Here is a 21,687-nt window from a genome sequence, read left to right on the forward strand (position 1 = left end):
CATCAAATCTCGCATTTCAACACAAGAATCACAAATAGAAGCCAAGAAATCATCAAGAAAATAGGTTTTGTAAAGCATGGGTTACCTCTTGTTGACCAAGAACACATTCTTCAACTTCAAAGCAAGACCAAAGCTCCTCTAGATCAACCTAAAACTTCACCCACAGCTAGATCTTCTACAAACTCCCAAAACCTAAAACTTCACCCACCGCTTCTGAAGTCCTTGCATGACGTCTCGATGGTGCCATCCTTGACTTCTACAGAAACAGCACGATCACGGGAGGAAACTTAGAGCCTGCACCCTTACCCGGTGCCTTAACTTAAAAGAACGAAAGCAGGAAGAAGAACAAAGCACAGGAAGCATTACAGAAAACGATAAGAGAACTCATAATCTCACCGCGCGTCCTAAGGTTCCTAAGACTTAGGTACTTAAACACTTAGGATTCGAGCTTAACTTCTTAAGGTCTTATGCTTAAAAGTACTAACCTAGGTTCCAATCTAGGTTCTTAAAGTCCAACTCTTAACATCCTAGGCTCAAACCTAGGCTCTGATACCAACTGTAACACCCCTGAATTTCAACAACTTTTAAAACTTAATTTAAAGGGATTAACAGTCTAAACATCAACATAAGAAAAGCGGAAGCTAACTACAAAAATCCGGGAGATGTTATGCCACACCTACACAACATTAGGTGCACAGGCAAACACTAACTACTAAGCATTCTAACAGTTCAACTACTTAGGCTCACATGCCTCAACAACTAATAAAGGAAGAACTCTAATCTATCTACAGGCCACTAGCGCGCACTCCAAAGCTACTCAACCTGTAAAATATAAGGGATAACACCCAGTCAACGAATAATGCTGGTAACCCATCAACACGCGTTAAGTATCATAATATACATAGATATAATCAAAACCATTTGAAACTTGGAATACAGTATATATATCATTTTAAAGCCGAGAAAGACGAAACATCAATAGACTCATCAATCACTCACAACAAAGAACCAAGACCAACATACTCAACAAGATAATAGAACCACAAGCAACAAGCTGAACAACAAGGTAAAACATTCGACACACAACGAAGGATTCACAATAGACATGCTCATAAGCAATGGAAAGCCAGATTCACATCATAACAAGTTCCAAGTCCACATAGGACACCATCACACCAAGTCACATACCGTGGAGTCCGCACCACAGCTCGATTCATAGTGGATCAGTGTGGAGGGCTCCAAATCATCAACAAACATGTATCACGTAGTCATCGCAACGACTCGGATCACATGCATATTGTCATCGCAATGACAAGGACCGCAATTGAATGGAAAAAGATCTAGTAACCTTAAGTGTATACACCCCCTATTGAGATTCCGAGCTCAACGGGTTAGCTACTATCTCTGGCAACGGGGATGAGTTTCCCATGTTGCCCCCAAGTCACAAGTAACCTAATGGCCATCCGGAGCTTTAAACCCACTACTGGTCCATTCATACATAAGTGCTCACACTGTCCACTTTACCAGCTCAATCATCTCATCACATCAATCCATCATCTCAACAAGAGTCAATACACATGGAATCTAGAGATACAACAGTACCTAGATTCCACACCAAGTGTGTACAACAAGGATATGCTCAACAATAGTTAATCAAGGAATAATCATACACACGAGATCACATCACGGGATCCAAGTAAGGGGTTTCAATGAAGGACATGAAATGATACTCAACAACAAGAATGGACCTCAATCCAATATCAACATAATTGGCAACACGAGTTGCCAATCTTTAATAGAAAGGGACAAACAACACATACTAGCATCAATGACACCAATACTAGCATGCATATCAAACGGGTAAACCAAAATAGTTCCAACAAACCACAAAGTTTCAACATCAATCCAACGAATCACAAGGTTGGATCATTAGCACGATACAACACACCAAATCCTAACATGGATCTCTAACTCATCGTTCTAGACATATGAAACATCGAGAAGACTCACAAAAGCACAATAATTCAACAATGGGAAGTCAAAACATCAAATACCAAGAAGAAAGGCTCACGGGGAACAAATCCCCGCAACCCACATATATGTTCCCCGCGGGTGGGGCCACGGGTGGACAACCACCCGTGGTTCCGCCCACGGGTACCAAGCCCACGACACCTCGTTCCCCGCGGGTGGGGCGGCGTGTGGTGCCCTGCCCGCCGTTTCGCCCGCGGGTACACCCTGTACTCCAAAATAATCCCTTCGGGGATTTTCAACAACAAGTCCATATTCAAGTCCAAAACACCCAAAATCTCACACAATACAACAATATGACTTGAACCCAAGAAATAGCCAAGCAATGGCATACAAGAACCCTAAGAACAAGCTCTAAACATGCATTACCACAAGACAATGCATCAAATCTCACATTTCAACACAAGAATCACAAGTAGAAGCCAAGAAATCATCATATAAGTAAGAAAATAGGTTTTGTAAAGCATGGTTACATCTTGTAGACCAAGAACACCTTCTTCATCCTCAAAGCAAGATAAAAGCTCGTCTATATCAACCTAAAACTTCACCCACCACTAGATCTTCTACAAACTCCCAAAACCCACAAGGTAGAAGAAAGATTTAGAGAAAAGATGGAGGAATCTTGTAAGGAAAAGGTAGGGAAGGATAGATCTTACCATTCCTAGCCTTGTAGTGTTGGAAAGTTGGAATCTTGGTGGAAGACTATGCAAAGCTTGGAAGTCCCCTTTTTGACTTGGAGAGCAAGCTGGGATTCTTTTAGAGAGAGGTTGGAGAGTTTTTAGAACTTTGGCTAGCATGGAATGAAGACAAGAGGTCTTGCTAGGGAAACATGAGCACCTCTCACTAGTGAAAAAACCACCTTACTAAGGTTTGGATGAATAAGGGATTGAGGTACAACACACAAGGCACAAGGTACACCAAGAAGACTAGTCAATTTCTAGTCCTTCGACTATGAAATTTCAGGATTTTAGGAAGAAGTTATCAAGGAAGGCTAGGATTAATTCCTTAATTAATCCCAATTAGCATTTAAATTTACGGGGTGTCACATCCTCTCCCCCTAACAAGAAGTTTCGTCCCCGAAGCTTGGGCACGACGGGTTACCAAAAGGAATAGCATTGAACAAGGTGTGACAAGAGAAAGCAATTAACAAAGGTGTCCACCAAATAACCAAAGCTAAAGAAATCAAGGTTTCAATTTACGGTGATAAGATTGATAGGTTTAGAAATAGGCTGAGGGTTCGCAAAGGTAAGTCAAGAAAGAAAGATAAGGTGATAGATAGAAGATTTACCGGGAGGGAAAACTAATTCTACATTATACTCAACTCTCTACCATCACTAGCCACCGAACTACCCAGACCTAGACGTCTTAGCTATGGAATAAGATACAACGGAAACTAACACCAACAGAACTCTAAAGCTAGATTACCCGGGAATGAAGAACAAGGATCGCGTCTTCAACAGATCACCGCTAACTTCTCCAAACAAAGGAAGCAAGGTACTCACACTGCACAACTTGATCTCGACAACCGCTTGAACTGGATCGGTCACTTCCAAACAAAGGCCACCACTGCAAGCTCCAAAACACTAGCAGGATGTCCTTCTCCCTAGCTCTTGGGCTAACTTAATGCAGGCTGCCAACTTAACACTTGCATTAACACACCGCCCACAACTCTCTACAAAGCAGCGCTTGAAAACTTCAAAACTTTTGGTCCGGATGAAAGGTCCAAAGCAGGAACGGTAGCAAGGAGAAAGATAACTTAGGGAAAAGAAAGCTCGACAAGAACAGTACGATTCAAAGGAAAAGACCAGAGTGAAATGTTTAGGTTCAGAAACTCGAGGACCATGTTATAGGAATCGGATCAAATTCATCAAAGTTGCAACTTAGGAAATAAGGTTGCCACCTTGCATAGAATCGTTTGAAGTGAGGAACACAAGAACGAGGTTTAAGAGGATGGATAAGGATTTCCTAACGGAAGAGTTCTAGGTTTAGATTCAAGGATAACATTGATTAGAAAGGGAATCAAGATTTTCAAAGTCACAACTTAGGAAAATGAGGTTGTTACCTTGTACAGAGTAAATTCAAGAAGGGAGCAAGAACGAGTTTCGAATAGATAGGAAGGAATTTTCCAATAAAAAGGCTTTTGGTCCGTCAAGGTAAAGAGAGGAAAACGGCTTTAAGAGGGTTAGGGATTTCCGACTTCGGGCGAAAACGTCTGCTCGACGCTTGATCACTACACTTTTGTCGAATTGAAGGTTCTTTTCTTCGATTCTGGCGCGACTTAACTCTCAGACCTTGCCAGATTTCCTTCAAAAGCTGAAGTCGTCATCGCCTTACACAAGATGGTTAGGAAAGGAAACAAGAACAAGGTTCGGAAGAAAAAGGATTACATGGAAAAAAGATGATTGGGTTCGTCTAGGAGGAGGAAAAAGATTAAAGAGGGTCAAGGGTTCTTTGACTTCAAATGATTTCTTCTGCTTGACAAGCTAAGAACACCCGTACCTTACCAATCTTTTCCGGATCTCTTGAAAACCCAAGAAGCTTCGAGTCAAAACCAAGGTCAAAACTGACTCTTAAACTAGCTAACACCCGAGGCTAACACGCAAGGAAGGGCACAAAGGCAAAGGGGGGTGCAACAAAAGGGTATAAGAACTTACTTCATTGGTTTCAACTTGCATCTGACTCACGATTTTGGATCTTGCGTCATCGAGGTCTCAGCTTCGCACCCGGGTCTTGGCTGCTTCATCCACTTCGTCCGCCGTTGATTCCCCTTTGAAGCTTAATTCCCGACTGAGGTCTCACACTACCAGCTGGTTTCGGGCTTGCTGAAGTCTTCCTCTTAGGCACACACTCAAAGGACCAGTGACCTTTCTTACCACAAGCAAAGCACTCTACCGGCTTCCCATGACAGTCCATGCCGGGGTGGCCACTTCCACACTTCTTGCAAACGGAGCGCCTTCCCTTAACCTCGTTATTCCGGATTGGCTGGGGAGTCTTACGACTCTTAGATTCGTTCCTTTAAAGGCTTCTAGATGGTTCGGCACCGGTAACTGACAAACTCATAACCACAGGCAAAAACACTTGTTTCAAAACTCCTCTTACGGCTCCCCCGGATTCCTTTATGAACTTGTTGCATCCGGTAGGGGTCGGCTATAGAAAGGTAGGCCTCATTGAGAGTCTTGGGCTTTGACACAGTCAAGGCTTTCCTAGCCTTGAAGTTGAGTTCGGCCACAAACTTCTCAACTTTACTCTCCTCAGTAGGTACCAAAACTGAGGCGAAACGGGCTAACTCCAAAAACTTCTTGTGGTACTCCATTACCGACAAGGGTACTTGCTTAAGGTGGAGAAACTCCTCGTACTTTTCCGCCTTGACATGAGTAGGATAGAACCGCTCACATAGCTTATCCTTCAAGCTTTCCCAACTGAACTCTAGATCTTGTCTACAAGCTGGCCTTTCAAACATCCACCACAAGTCCGCTTCTTGCCTAAGGTAGAACGTAGCCTACTCTACTTGGCGATCCTCCGGGCAGACCACTACTTCAAAGATCTTGTCAAACATCCAGATCCACTCTTCCAACACTGCGAGATCTTCTTCACCTGCGAAGATCGGGGGACGGAGACTTGATACTTGGCGTACTACGTCCCGATTCCCATTCTGAGGAGGGTGGCTGTTGTTGAGGAGGGCGTTGCTCAGCCACTGGTGATCTGTGTTAGTTGATGAAGACTTTGAGCTAGCTGATCGTTGGTGGCCGCTTCTGAAGTCCTTGCATGACGTCTCGATGGTGCCATCCTTGACTTCTACAGAAACAGCACGATCACGGGAGGAAACTTAGAGCCTGCACCCTTACCCGGTGCCTTAACTTAAAAGAACCAAAGCAGGAAGAAGAACAAAGCACAGGAAGCATAACAGAAAACGATAAGAGAACTCATAATCTCACCGCGCGTCCTAAGGTTCATAAGACTTAGGTACTTAAACACTTAGGATTCGAGCTTAACTTCTTAAGGTCTTATGCTTAAAAGTACTAACCTAGGTTCCAATCTAGGTTCTTAAAGTCCAACTCTTAACATCCTAGGCTCAAACCTAGGCTCTGATACCAACTGTAACACCCCTGAATTTCAACAACTTTTAAAACTTAATTTAAAGGGATTAACAGTCTAAACATCAACATAAGAAAAGCGGAAGCTAACTACAAAAATCCGGGAGATGTTATGCCACACCTACACAACATTAGGTGCACAGGCAAACACTAACTACTAAGCATTCTAACAGTTCAACTACTTAGGCTCACATGCCTCAACAACTAATAAAGGAAGAACTCTAATCTATCTACAGGCCACTAGCGCGCACTCCAAAGCTACTCAACCTGTAAAATATAAGGGATAACACCCAGTCAACGAATAATGCTGGTAACCCATCAACACGCGTTAAGTATCATAATATACATAGATATAATCAAAACCATTTGAAACTTGGAATACAGTATATATATCATTTTAAAGCCGAGAAAGACGAAACATCAATAGACTCATCAATCACTCACAACAAAGAACCAAGACCAACATACTCAACAAGATAATAGAACCACAAGCAACAAGCTGAACAACAAGGTACAACATTCGACACACAACGAAGGATTAACAATAGACATGCTCTTAAGCAATGGAAAGCCAGATTCACACCATAACGAGTTCCAAGTCCACATAGGACACCATCACACCAAGTCATATACCGTCGAGTCAGCACCACGGCTCGATTCATAGTGGATCAGTGTGGAGGGCTCCAAATCATCAACAAACATGTATCACGTAGTCATCGCAACGACCCGGATCACATGCATAGTGTCATCTCAATGACAAGGACCGCAGTCGAATGGAAACAGATCTAGTAACCTTAAGTGTATACACCCCCTATTGAGATTCCAAGCTCAATGGGTTAGCTACTATCTCTGGGAACGGGGATGAGTTTCCCATGTTGCCCACAAGTCACAAGTAACCTAACGGCCATCCGAAGCTTTCAACCCACTACCGGTCCATTCACACATAAGTCCCCACATTGTCCACTATGCCAGCTCAATCATCTCTTCACATCAATCCATCATCTCAACAAGGGTCAATACACATGGAATCTAGAGATACAACAACACCTAGATTCCACACCAAGTGTGTACAACAAGGATAAGCTCAACAATGGCTTAATCAAGGAATAATCATACACACGGGATCCCATCAAGGGATCCAAGTAAGGGGATTCAATGAAGGACATGAAACGATACTCAACAACAACAATGGACCTCAATCTAATATCAACATGATTGGCAACATGAGTTGCCAATCCTCAATAAAAAGGGACAAACAACACATACTAACATCAATGACACCAAGACTAGCATGCATATCAAACGGGTAAACCAAAATAGTTCCAACGAACCACAAAGACTCAACATCAATCCAACGAATCACAAGGTTGGATCATTAGCACGATTCAAGACACCAAATCCTAACATGGATTCCTAACTCACCGTTCTAGACATATGAAACATCGAGAAGACTCACAAAAGCTCAATAATTCAACAACGGGAGGTCAAAACATCAAATACCAAGAAGAAAGGATCACGGGGAACAAATCCCCGCAACCCACATATATGTTCCCCGCGGGTGGGGCCACGGGTGGACAACCACCCATGGTTCCGCCCGCGGGTACCAAGCCCACGACACCTCGTTCCCCGCGGGTGGTGCCATGCCCGCCGTTCCGCCCACGGGTACACCATGTACTCCAAAATAATCCCTTCGGGGATTTTCAACAACAAGTCCAAATTCAAGTCCAAAACACCCAAAATCTCACACAATACAACAATATGACTTGAACCCAAGAAATAGCCAAACAATGGCATACAAGAACCCTAAGAACAAGCTATAAACATGCATTACCACAAGACAATGCATCAAATCTCGCATTTCAACACAAGAATCACAAATAGAAGCCAAGAAATCATCAAGAAAATAGGTTTTGTAAAGCATGGGTTACCTCTTGTTGACCAAGAACACCTTCTTCAACTTCAAAGCAAGACCAAAGCTCCTCTAGATCAACCTAAAACTTCACCCACCACTAGATCTTCTACAAACTCCCAAAACCCACAAGGTAGAAGAAAGATTTGAGAAGAGATTGAGGAATCTTGTAAGGAAAAGGTAGGGAAAGATAGATCTTACCATTCCTAGCCATTTAGTGTTGGAAAGTTGGAATCTTGGTGGAAGACTATGCAAAGCTTGGAAGTCCCCTTTTTGACTTGGAGAGCAAGCTAGGATTCTTTTAGAACTTTGACTAGCATGGAATGAAGACAAGAGGTCTTGCTAGGGAAACATGAGCACCTCTCACTAGTGAAAAGACCAAGTTACCCTTACTAAGGTTTGGATGAATAAGGGATTGAGGTACAACACACAAGGCACAAGGTACACCAAGAAGACTAGTCAATTTCTAGTCCTTCGACTATGAAATTTCAAGATTTTAGGAAGAAGTTACCAAGGAAGGCTAGGATTACTTCCTTAATTAATCCCAATTAGTATTCAAATTTATGGGGTGTCACAGTCTTGACGCAAGTTTGGGCTTTGATTTCGTTGAATTTGGATTTAAAATGAGTATGTTATGAAAGAAATTGTGAAGAAATACTACACAGAGTATATATTTTGCTATGCACTGTATATGAGAAATTGTCATCTTTTTGATCTGTTTGATGTTTCATTAAGTATAGAAGCATGATCATTTGAGAATGTGATTCATTTTTATAGCATGATTAGTTGCGTTATTTGATCCAAAAGAATAAAAGCATATTTGTTGAAGTGAAATGTATAGAAGTTGCCTATTTGCAAATCGAGCATGACTTTATATTTTGAATTCTTCAAGACATTTCTTACATGATTTAGAAGCATGTTATAGAGCATTTTGGCATTTCACGTACGTCATATTTCAAAAATGCATAAGGGGCCAACGTGAGCCCAAGAATACTTTCAAAAACCATAAGCGTGTGGTATATCATTCTTTGATGCAAGGAGAACTAGTAGAGTTGTTTGCATGTATGAGATTGATGCATGAGAGATATATTTATGTATTATCTATATCGGTGAGGTTTTGGAGGATACCGTTTGGACTATGTCCTCTCGGGAGATATTTATGGACATTGCATCCCAGTAGATGAAACGCAGCGTATTCCCACGTTACGAGGTTGGAAAATGCCCGCCAGGCTTGGAATCCTAGTTAGGGGGTGTGCACACTAATAGTTCGATACCTGATTCCACAGAGTTTGAACCACAAGATTGGTTCCGTAGACGGTAGGAGATATTGGATCGGATTTATGCCGTTCCCGGTGGGGTAATTCACGCATTGGTGAAACCCTATGCCGTCTACGAGTATAGAGAAAGAAAACGAGTCAAGAGAGACTTAAGAGAAAGAAAGAGAGTCAAAAGATACTCAAGAGAAAGAAAGAGAGTCAATAGAGACTCAAGAAAGAGAGTCAAGAGAGACTCAAGAGAAAGAAAGAGAGTCAAGAGAGACTCAAGAAAGTAAGAAAGAGACCTCCACAGAAAGTACTCTATTTTATAAAAGAGTGTATGAGTATTTATATATATATATATATATATATATATATATATATATATATATATATATATATATATATATATATATTGTTGCACGAGATTACATATGAGTATGAGTATATTATTGCACTGGATTGCATATGAGTATGATTATATTATTGCACTAGAATGCATATGAGTATGATTATATTGTTGCACGAGATTGCATATGAGTATGAGTATATTATTGCATTAGATTGCATATGAGTATGATTATATTATTGCACTAGATTGCATATGAGTATGATTATATTGTTTGCACAAGATTGCATATGAGTATGAGTATTTTATTGCACCAGATTGCATATGAGTATGAGAATATAATTGCACTAGATTGCATATGAGTATGATTATATTATTGCACTAGAATGCATATGAGTATGATTATATTGTTGCACGAGATTGCATATGAGTATGAGTATATTATTGCACTAGATTGCATATGAGTATGATTATATATATTGCACTAGATTGCATACGAGTATGATTATATTGTTGCACGAGATTGCATATGAGTATGAGTATTTTATTGCACCAGATTGCATATGAGTATGAGAATATAATTGCACTAGATTGCATATGAGTATGTATATAGTATTGCATGAGATTGCCTAAGAGGTATGATTATAGCATTGCATGAGATTGCATATGAGAGTGATGTATAGTATTACACGAGATTGCATGTGAGTAGAGTATTGTATGAGATTTTATAATGAGAAGTTTGACTTAAGATTTTCCATCGAGCATGTTTATCTTGTTGTACTAGAAACTCTATTTATCTAGTTATGTGATGAGAATGTGAAAGCATGAGAACACCTGTTATATGGTCTATTAGCATGATCCTATCTGTAAGTATGAATTTCTTGATAAGTTATTTGTGAAGTTTATATGTTGATGAATCTATGTGAATAGTCTCAGACATATATGAGCATGCCAGCTGATATTATAGGGTGCAAGCATCTAGAAAGAGTGTGATAAATCTAAAGATGATTTGAGATGAGCTTTTTGTTATAAGGAAATCAAATGTTTTCAAAATATATGCTAGAATGCTTTAGAGGGTTGAGTGTGGTTATACTTAGCTTCGTGCTAACGGGTGTTTTCCTATTTGTCTATGTGTTGCTTGCAAAACCCCTTTCAGGTGGGCCTAGCAGTGTGAAGAAGTCAAGTTAGATTAGTCTCGTAGTTATAGATATCTAAACTCTAGTTTGTTTGATGTTTATGTTATGAATTTAGATTTATCGACTTTATGTTTTGAGGATGATGTAGACTATTTGGGGTGATGTATGTCCCCTTATGTTTTCCGTTTTTATGATGGATGCCAGGCTTTTACTTTATTTCTAGTTTTACCCCTTTAGCCTATGCAATCACCACGGAGTGGTGGTTGTGGCGGTGACCCTCCCACTATTTATCTTTTAGTTTTTCCGCTGCTTAGTGATGTAATTGACTGTTTAGAGTTGTATTTAAGAGTTAGAAAAGTTGGGTGTTACATATTGGTATCAGAGCCGTACGAACCGCGGGAGGCTTAGGAAGTTTGACCCCTGAGATTGAGTATAGAAACTCTAAGTAAAAGTCCTAGGAAGGACAAGTTAAGGAAGGACCTCTAAATTGAAGTCTTAAGAAAGACACCTTACGATGAGAACTCTAAGTGAAATCCTAGGAAGGATCAGATTAGGGAAAGAGCCCTAAGTTCTGAAATTTGAGATAAGAAGGAGCCCTAAGTTATGAAAATTGAGATAAGAAAGGCTCTAAGTTCTGTGATTAAGTATGAGAATCAGAGTTAAGAGAAATTCTAAGTAACAGTTAGGAACGCGGTGAGGTCATGAGTTCCTTTGTGGTTGCTTATATGTTTTGTGCTTTATCAATGTGTTTAAGTGCTTTTGCTTACCTTTTGAAAGTTACAGTTTGAAAGCGAAAGCCTTGTAAAAAGTGCTAATGTAAAAGTATAAGAGTTTATACATGTGTATTGTTTATATGATTTACCAATGTGCTTGTTATGCATTTGATATCTGTTTCGAGTAAAGTAGAGAAGTAAATAGAGAAGTTGAAAGAGAAAAACCAAGAGTTTGAAAGATTAAACTTAGAAGAGAAGTTTTCTAGTTAAGTTGTTGAAGTAGATGAGAAGAGAGGCCTTTGTTGCCTTGTGTGGTTTGCTTGTTGCAAGTTTGTCTTAAGATTTGAGAAGTTAGAATCAGATAACTTATTAGTCGTGCTAATAAGAATGATCTGTTCTGGTCATGTTCAAAGGGTTTCACGATGCCGCCGCGAAGAGTTAGAGAGGAATCTCCTCGCTCCTCAGGACCTGGAGCGTCGTCATCCACAGATTTGACTGAGAGTCTGCGCCAGCTCACCCAGTTAACCCAGACCATAGGAGCTGCTGTAGTTAATGGGAATAACAGTGGCGGTGACGTGTCCAGAAAGATCACGGGACGCAATCCACCGTGTTTCTTGGGTCAGGAGGATCCGGAAGTTCTTGAGAGTTGGATCCGCACTTTTGACAAGTTGTTTGACGTGGTAGGATGCCAGAGGACCAGCGAGTAGAGGCTGCTGTCTACTATCTATAGGGAGAGGCTGACCACTGGTGGGTCATGGAAGGACCGGCTATTCAGGCAAGAGAAGGGTTTGACTTGGGGATGTTCAAGATGGTGTTGAGAGAGAGAGATTCTACCCAGAGCATGTCAAGGATGCCAAATATGAGGAATTCTTGCATCTCGAGCAAGGAAGCTTGACCGTTCAGGAGTATCATGCCTGCTTTGTGGCACTGTCTCGATTTGCTCCTACCTTGGTACCTGATGAGGCGAGTAGGGCTCGCAAGTTCATCCGAGGATTGCACTATGATGCTCAGAAATCCTTCTCTATGGTAAGATTTTCTACATTGAATGAAGCTTATGAGGCAGCTGCTGGTTACTCCAGGATTCAACAGTTGCACTGCGATGCCATGCAAGGGATGAAGAAAATGAATGAAGGGATGGAAGCACAGTCGAACAAGGGACACAGGTTCAACCCGACGAGCAGTCTTGACCATAGAGGTGGGGAAAGGAGGAACATGACTATGAAACAAGGAGCTGGAGCTGGAGGACCACCGAGAGAGGGGACTTCGGTATGCCCGAGATGTGGCAAGGATCATCCTAAGACCACTTGTGGAGGATCGCCTATAGTTTGCTTCCGATGTGGGAAGCCGGGTCATAGAGCCACTATTTGTCGTTCTCCGAGGACGGAGGGATCCCATGGTACGATCCCGAGCCAGCCACCCAGAGGTCCGATCAACCAGGCGCCGAATCAAGCTATGGGATGTGGCTATCCACTGAGAGGAGGTCCGCACAGGAATGGGAATGGGAATCATGCAAGGACGTACTGGAGAAGCTGGACCAGGGAGGATCATGGTAACACTCTAACTTGGAATGAGTGTGTTGATTTTTGCTTGGATGCTTAATTAGATGTGCATGCTTGAGAAATTGTTACAAGTTGTTGCAAGGTGTTAAAAGATGTGCTAATCTAAGAGTTTTGGGAATTTAAAAGTTAAATGAGTTTGTTTTAGAGAAAAGCTTAGAATTGAATGTTACGAATTATTGAACAAGAGAATTAGAAGAATGAAAGAAGATATGAGTAAGAATAAAAAATCGTTAGGGAACGATTGAGATTTAAATAAGAGAGATGTCTACCGAAATAGAAGCGAAAATGAGAAAATAAGGAAACGACAAGTAAAGAAATTGGGTAAGTATTTAACTTAAGCAATTCCCGGGAGGAATTTGAAAGTCAAAGGATTGACAACGAAGTCGGGATTTATTAAAGTCAAGGACTATGTTCAATTTTGACCTGATTTGAAGATTTGACAAAGTCGGAGGACCGATTTCAATTTAGGGTCGAACCTGATCCGACCCGGTGGCGGGTCTAGGCCACGGGCCGGAACGGGACCCGTTCTGTGTGACGGAATGTGGTCACGGACCACGTAATGGTCCGTGACCTGGGGGCCGTGTCAGCTTTGCTGACAACGGGCCTTGGCACGGGCCATTGAGAAGGCCGCTGCCAAGACCCACCCCCCTAAACCCTTAAGTTGTTTCTTCCAAAGCCGAGGGATCAAATTCACATCATCTTCTTCTTCTTTTCTTCGCTGCACACTGCCTCAACCTCAACCAAAAACATATCTCCTCCAAATCAACATCTTTCATCAAGGAAACTTCAAGAGTGTCTTCCCCAGGCCATTCTAAGTACGAGAAAAATACTAGTTGGTTCATTCATTGCACTTTCAACAAGATCAAGACAACAAAGCTTGGACCACAATGGTGAAGGGAAAACAACAAGTCGAGGGAACTAGTCAGGAAGCACCTACCTACTCAGTAATAGGAGGTAAAACCTATTTTCCCGAATTCTTTTCCGAAGATTTTAATAGTATATTGGAAAATTGAGTTTTGTTGAGGAAGTTTCTAAGAATTCAAGAAGAAATTTACCCTGATTTAGTGATCGAATTTTATGAGAATCTGTCCACAAAACATAAGAAGGGAGTGACTTCGATTGTCTCTAATGTGAGAGGCACGAAAGTAGAATTGACACCACAGAAATTGTCAAATTGGTTTGACTTACCGTTGGATGGATTGGATATGTATGATCGTGAGGATTGGGTTGCCCACGCAGGGTTGACACATCAAGAATATTTGAGATACATGACCGGGAGTAGGGAAGAGTTCCCTAAGGAATATCGTCCCGAGAGACCTACTTTGACTGGAGAAAAGAAATTGTTAGTTTTGTTGATATAAGAGTGCTTGTTTCCGTGTAGGAACAACTCTACGGAGATTGGTAGTTGGACTTGTACCATTGCTTTTATGTTGAGATTTGGTCGTGCTATTAATTTTCCAGTTTTGATTCTTAAGCACATGGCTTACTTTAAGGCATAGAACAGGAAGAATCTGCACTATGGCATGATGTTAAGTTGGGTTTTCAAAAAGATGAATTTACCTGAGTTGGGAGAAAGGATCCAAAGAACCACTAGTTCGGCTTTGAATGCCGTCAATCTGAGATATTATGAGTTGTATTAGGTTGCCGAGAACAAGTATTTGACCCTAGCTAACATTGCTAAGAAGCCCTTGGACGAGAGAATGGCTCTTGTGGTTAGTTAGAATGTACCACAAAGAAAGTGGTCGAATGTTGGAATCGAATCAAGACACATAGCTGAGGCTAGTGGAGAAGGGGTTGCAATGGGAACCGATTCGGGAGTTGGCATGAGTCATGAAGGAGCGCCATTTACAGCTACTCAGCCGAGAGCATCACAAGGTTATATGAGTGGGCCTCAAGGACCTACTTATGAGGATCTATATGCCATGATCAACAACCGTTTTGACAATTTGAGTGCTCAAGTGAGCTATGGTTTTGCCAACTTTAATCAAAGGGCAGCAGTCATGGAACAAAGGATGGGGATTGAGAATGTACAGAGATGGACTCCCTATGGTTAGGATCCGAGCTACATGCCACCAGGTGATTCCTTGCGAGGCTTTAATCAAGGTAACTAGTTAAGCTTTTAAGTTCAGTTATAGATTTGTTGGTGTAATTGTTTAGATTTTAGATAAGTTAGATAAGAACTTAGAGATTCCTAAATCTTTTCCAAGTGTTCCAAACAGAAAATTCCAACCTTATGGTTTCATCACCTTTTCTCTTTGGGAACTTGATCTACCCGTTTCTTCTAAGTTTCGGGACGAAACTTCTTTGGGATACAGTGTAACAAACCAAAATTTCATTTTATAAATCCGGTATTAAGAAATCCCAAAATAGCCTTTTTCACTCCATTAAAAATTTTTGCGATCAATCGGTGTTTGAATAAAATATTTTCGTCACATTTTAAATTAATTCGACACCAAAAATGGATTCTATTAGAAAATTCCCAAGTTTTCGGGTACTTCGCGTACCAAGATTTAAATCGAGAAATTTATCTGAGTGAGACAAGGAGAATTCAAAAAGATTTTAAACAAGTGTTCATCCAAATAGCTTTTTGAGAAAATCCATTTTCAACACCAAGGTATTTAAAGTTAGCATTTCTAGCCTTGGTCCATGATACAAGGTGAACCATTCCATTCCAAAAGACTTCGTTGAGAATTCATTTTATGCAAGCTTTTACAATTTTGCCCTCAACCAATCATTGGCCTTCTACCTAGGGTTTTGGACCCTATATGAACCCCATTATTCCATCTTGATTCCCTGATCTCTTTATTTGCCTCTCCACACAAATTGTCTGCCAAGAGAAAGAGAGAAAACAACATCACATTAAGCTCATTTCAATCTTCAATCCTAGCCTTTCATTTCTCTTCTAGTTTCTTTTAATCTTTGAGGTTCTAGGCTAAGGTTGTATGGTGTGTTTGGGAAGTATAGGTGGTGAAGGAAGCTCAAGCTAGATAGAGAGGAAGAAGAGATCCAAGCTAGAAGAAAGACTACAAGAGGTATAACCCCATGGATTCCTCTTTAAAATTGGCTCTGTGAAGCCTTAGCTTTGAGTATAAATGAGTAGAAACTATGAGCTTTTGATGTATTCATGCTTAGAAGTGATTTTGTATTTGTTTATGAGTTGTTGAGATTGTTTTGGACTTGTTTGGTTTGTTTTTTTTTGCAAATGAAAAACCTTCTGGTGCACAACACAGTGTGCACCATATCAGATGAACGGCCCTAGTCGCGGCCCATCAGGAGGGCTGCTGGCTAGAGCCGTGCATACACGGGACTAGGGCACGACCCTAGAGGAGGGCCGCGGCCTAGTCCTGGTGAAGTAACGGGGTGTGAGGGGCGGATCATGAGCAGTCCCGCCCCAGGCCCCTGACATTGACTCTGAGAAGAATTTGTGCAGTGGCCGGGCCCATGTGGCTAAGCTACGTGTCGTTTCGGGTCGAGTGTTACGGGACCTTGTGGGTCGGCTCTTCGGGACCGTCTCGACGCACGTTTTGGCTTTGATTTCGTTGAATTTGGATTTAAAATGAGTATGTTATGAAGGAAATTGTGAAGAAATACTACACAGAGTATATATTTTGCTATGCACTGTATATGAGAAATTGTCATCTTTGTGAACTGTTTGATGTTTCATTAAGTATAGAAGCATGATCATTTGAGAATGTGATTCATTTTTATAGCATGATTAATTGCGTTATTTGATCCAAAAGAATAGAACCATATTTGTTGAAGTGAAATGTATAGAAGTTTCCTATTTGCAAATCGAGCATGACTTTATATTTTGAATTCTTCATGACATTTCTTACATGACTTAGAAGCATGTTATAGACCATTTTGGCATTTCACATACGTCATATTTCAAAAATGCATAAGGGGCCAACGTGAGCCCAAGAATACTTTCAAAAACCATAAGCGTGTGGTATATCATTCTTTGATGCATGGAGAACTAGTAGAGTTGTTTGCATGCATGAGATTGATGCATGAGAGATATATTTATGTATTATCTATATCGGTGAGGTTTTGGAGGATATCGTTTGGACTATGTCCTCTCGGGAGATATTTATGGACATTGCAGTCCCAGTATATGTAACGCGGGCGTATTCCAACGTTACGAGGTTGGAAAATGCCCGCCAGGCTTGGAATCCTGGTTAGGGGGTGTGCACACTAATAGTTCGATACCTGATTCCATAGAGTTTGAACCACGAGATTGGTTCCGTAGACAGTAGGAGATATTGGATCGGATTTATGCCATTCCTGGTGGGGTAATTCACGCATTGGTGAAACCCTAAGCCGTCTACGAGTATAGAGAAAGAAAACGAGTCAAGAGAGACTTAAGAGAAAGAAAGAGAGTCAAAAGAGACTCAAGAGAAAGAAAGAGAGTCAATAGAGACTCAAGAAAGAGAGTCAAGAGAGACTCAAGAGAAAGAAAGAGAGTCAAGAGACACTCAAGAAAGTAAGAAAGAGACCTCCACAGGAAGTACTCTATTTTATAAAAGAGTGTATGACTATTTATATATATATATTGTTGCACGAGATTGCATATAAGTATGAGTATATTATTGCACTAGATTTCATATGAGTATGATTATATTATTGCACTAGAATGCATATGAGTATGATTATATTGTTGCACGAGAATGCATATGAGTATGAGTATATTATTGCACTAGATTGCATATGAGTATGATTATATTATTGCACTAGATTGCATATGAGTATGATTATATTGTTGCACGAGATTGCATATGAGTATGAGTATTTTATTGCACCAGATTGCATATGAGTATGAGAATATAATTGCACTAGATTGCATATGACTTTGATTATATTATTGCACTAGAATGCATATGAGTATGATTATATTGTTGCATGAGATTGCATATGAGTATGAGTATATTATTGCACTAGATTGCATATAAGTATGATTATATTATTGCACTAAATTGCATACGAGTATGATTATATTGTTGCACGAGATTGCATATGAGTATGAGTACTTTATTGCACCAGATTGCATATGAGTATGAGAATGTAATTGCACTAGATTGCATATGAGTATGTATATAGTATTGCGTGAGATTGCATAAGAAGTATGATTATAGCATTGCGCGAGATTGCATATGAGAGTGATGTATAGTATTACACGAGATTGCATGTGAGTAGAGTATCGTATGAGATTTTATAATGAGAATTTTGACTTAAGATTTTCAATCGAGCATGTTTATCTTGTTGCACTAGAAGCTCTATTTATCTAGTTATGTGATGAGAATGTGAAAGGATGAGAGCACCTGTTATATGGTCTATTAGCATGATCCTATCTGTAAGTATGAATTGCTTGATAAGTTATTTGAAAAGTTTATTTGTTGATGAATCTATGTGAACAGTCTTATACATATATGAGCATGCCAGCTGATATTATAAGGTGCAAGCATCTAGAAAGATTGTGATAAATCTAAAGATGATTTGAGATGAGCTTTTTGTTATAAAGAAATCAAATGTTTTCAAAATAAACACTAGAATGCTTTACATGGTTGAGTGTGGTCATACTTAGCTTCTTGCTAACGGGTGTTTTCATATTTGTCTATGTGTTGCTTGCAAAACCCCTTTCAGGTGGGCCCAACAGTGTGAAGAAGTCGAGTTAGATTAGTCTCGTAGTTAGAGATATCTAAACTCTATTTTGTTTGATGTTTATGTTATGGATTTAGATTTATCGACTTTATGTTTTGAGGATGATGTAGACTATTTGGGGTGATGTATTTCCCCTTATGTTTTCCGTTTTTATGATGGATGCCAGACTTTTACTCTATTTCTAGTTTTACCCCTTTAGCCTGTGTAATCACCACGGAGTGGTGGTTGTGGGGTGACACTCCTACTATTTATCTTTTAGTTTTTCCGCTGCTTAGTGATGTAATTGACTGTTTAGAGTTGTATTTAAGAGTTAGAAAAGTGGGGTGTTACACATAGGCACTGTTCTTTGCAATGAAAATGATAGTTTGTGAATCACAATGTATATGTAGTGAAGGTGTTGGACACCCCCACAACTGCACGTTTATTAACATATTTATTAACCACTCGGTTTCTTGGGATACCTCAATTATCTTTCGTAAGGGGCGGTTCACCCTTTTTCACTTGTGTTAGGGATCTCATTAGGTCTATCTCTAAATAGACCCCCCCTCCCCCGCAAATTGAGTTTGAATTATCAAGAGCACTTTTGTACTCAAGCATTATGCAGTGAATTCATTAGATCTGTCTCAACAAAACCACCCTTCTCATAGGGTTATGAATTCATTAAGATCTATGGCTCAACCTCACAAGTACACACATTGTAGGAATGACCAATTAGTGTACTACTTTGTGATTTTTTTCATGGCTTCGTTTGACCACAAAAGTGGGACCCACCACAAATCCATCACCTCTTGGGCTTTAAGTCATTACAATAATTCAACGACTAACCTCATAATTAGTCATTTCTATTAAAGTAAGTTGATCCTCTCGATCAAAATTACAATGAGTACTTTATTTACTCACAAATGATTCCCTTAAGATTTTCATGTTTGACATGAAACATTCTCTTTCACCATTATTGTTGGTACCACATAGAGACTTTTAGGAAAGAAATATATAAGGAGTTAATTACCCCCACAATGCAACACTTACAAATATTCTTCTCAAAGGTATTTGATCTCTTACCCATATTGACCTTTGGTGCCCAACATTAGTTCCTTTGTAGACTGAGTATTGCAAATTAGCTTTGTGGAGCATTATAGTAGCTCCGCACTTTACCTGATACATACTCAATAGTTGTGTATATTTCAACAAACTTGGTTATCTTAACCCATCATAATTATCCTTTAAACGGGGATTATAGGTCTTTCAAGATGATTAAACCAAGAATTTAAATAATATATACAAATGCTCATTGTTAGTAAGCTATAGAGATAATGTTGTCTGCATGCTACTTCAAGTTGAACAACATAATCACAAATATCACATCATATTCTTAAAATAAATTAATCTCACGCGCAAAGACTATGTTTAAACTAACATTTATTCGGGAATATATCTCTACAATGTGAGTTCATTAAGTATAACTTTAATACTCAAAGTTATTCCACTTGCACAATTTTTCCTTCACTTAAGGAAATTAAAACTCATATAAGGCATTCATATGACGCATATCAATATTACTATTGCAGTACTTCAATAATTTCTATTGCAAGGCTTTGGTTGTTTAAAAAATATGAAAGTCAACCTCATTTCAGGTGAATATCAAGTGGCGCTCTAACTGGCCTACATGATCAACACCCTACTTCTTAAGAACTCCCAGGTCGAGTGGTGAAACCGAAGTTTACTTAAAAACCATCTTCCTAGACAAAGTACTCAAGAATGATGAGTTTTCCATGTTATCATCAAAGTGCAATTGAAGCCTTTGATATATAGTCTTATTTTTTATACAAATAATTTCAGTAAAAAATTTGAGCAATATCTATGCCAAATTCATTTCAATCAATGTCATTAGTATTCAACATACTAAAGAAATAAGTAATACTAAGTAATCAAAAACTAGACCACTCAACTAGTATTTAGTACTAAGACAATCATACTTCATGCGAGCCCTTAGAACTAGAGCAAATTAGAGTTGCTCAAAATAACTACTTATTTAAATAAATGCAATACTCATCTGGCTCTGTTAGATTGACTTCTACTAGTTTTGCCCTTGCGATGGTAGCATTGGTATGCTCGGTGTCCTTGCTTTCCGCATACGAAACATCTTCCTTTGAGCTTCTTGACTCTTCCACTCCTTTTGTTATAGATATTTACGACTTTTTTTATTTTCAGCATCATTGGCGCCGTACTTTTCTAACAGCGATTCCCAAATGACTTTTGCCGAGTTTTGTTTGACATAGATGTCAAACAATTTGTCATTCATTTATGATAAAAGGTATCCTCTAGCAGCCGCATTGTCATTTTTAAACTGCGTCAGAGTTAATCCCGGTTCTTGACCCGGAGTGTAGTCTATTTCAGGGCTGCTTTCTCTCGATTCTTCACCAGGATTGTAATAAGGTTCATGGCTAGCTTTTCTAGCACCAAGTAGATGGAACACTAATGGAGTAGGTTCTGGTGCAACTGAACTTCAGCCCATAAACCAATTTTAGCTGTTCGAAGAGGATACGCATCCTTTGAGCCCACCTTTTGTAGGTTTTTCCATCAAGAGCAATGATCTTGGACAGATCGGGTATAACAGAAGGTGCCATAACAATGAAAGGTTGACTATTGATAAAATAACGCTTTTAACTGTTGGAAAAAATAGCAGCAACGTCAACGCGCGGCTAGAAAGCTTTTAAGGAACCAGGACAAGACGAGTGTAAGACTGAAAAGGAGTATGTGCCGTGTTATAATAACATTACCTTAAAAGCGTTATTTGCCCGGTAACGGTGCATGTAACATCCCACTTTTCTAAAACCTTATTAACAAATACCTAACCTAGAAAGGAAATACTAACAAGCATAATAAATCTAATAATCATCACAAAGAGGTGTCACCGCCACAATCACCGTACACGATAATTGCATAGGCAAGGAAAAGTTCTAAACATCCACAAACTTACTTCTT

This window comes from Ipomoea nil, unplaced genomic scaffold (assembly GCF_001879475.1).
Source record: "Ipomoea nil cultivar Tokyo-kokei standard unplaced genomic scaffold, Asagao_1.1 scaffold3195, whole genome shotgun sequence".
NCBI lineage: Eukaryota > Viridiplantae > Streptophyta > Magnoliopsida > Solanales > Convolvulaceae > Ipomoea > Ipomoea nil.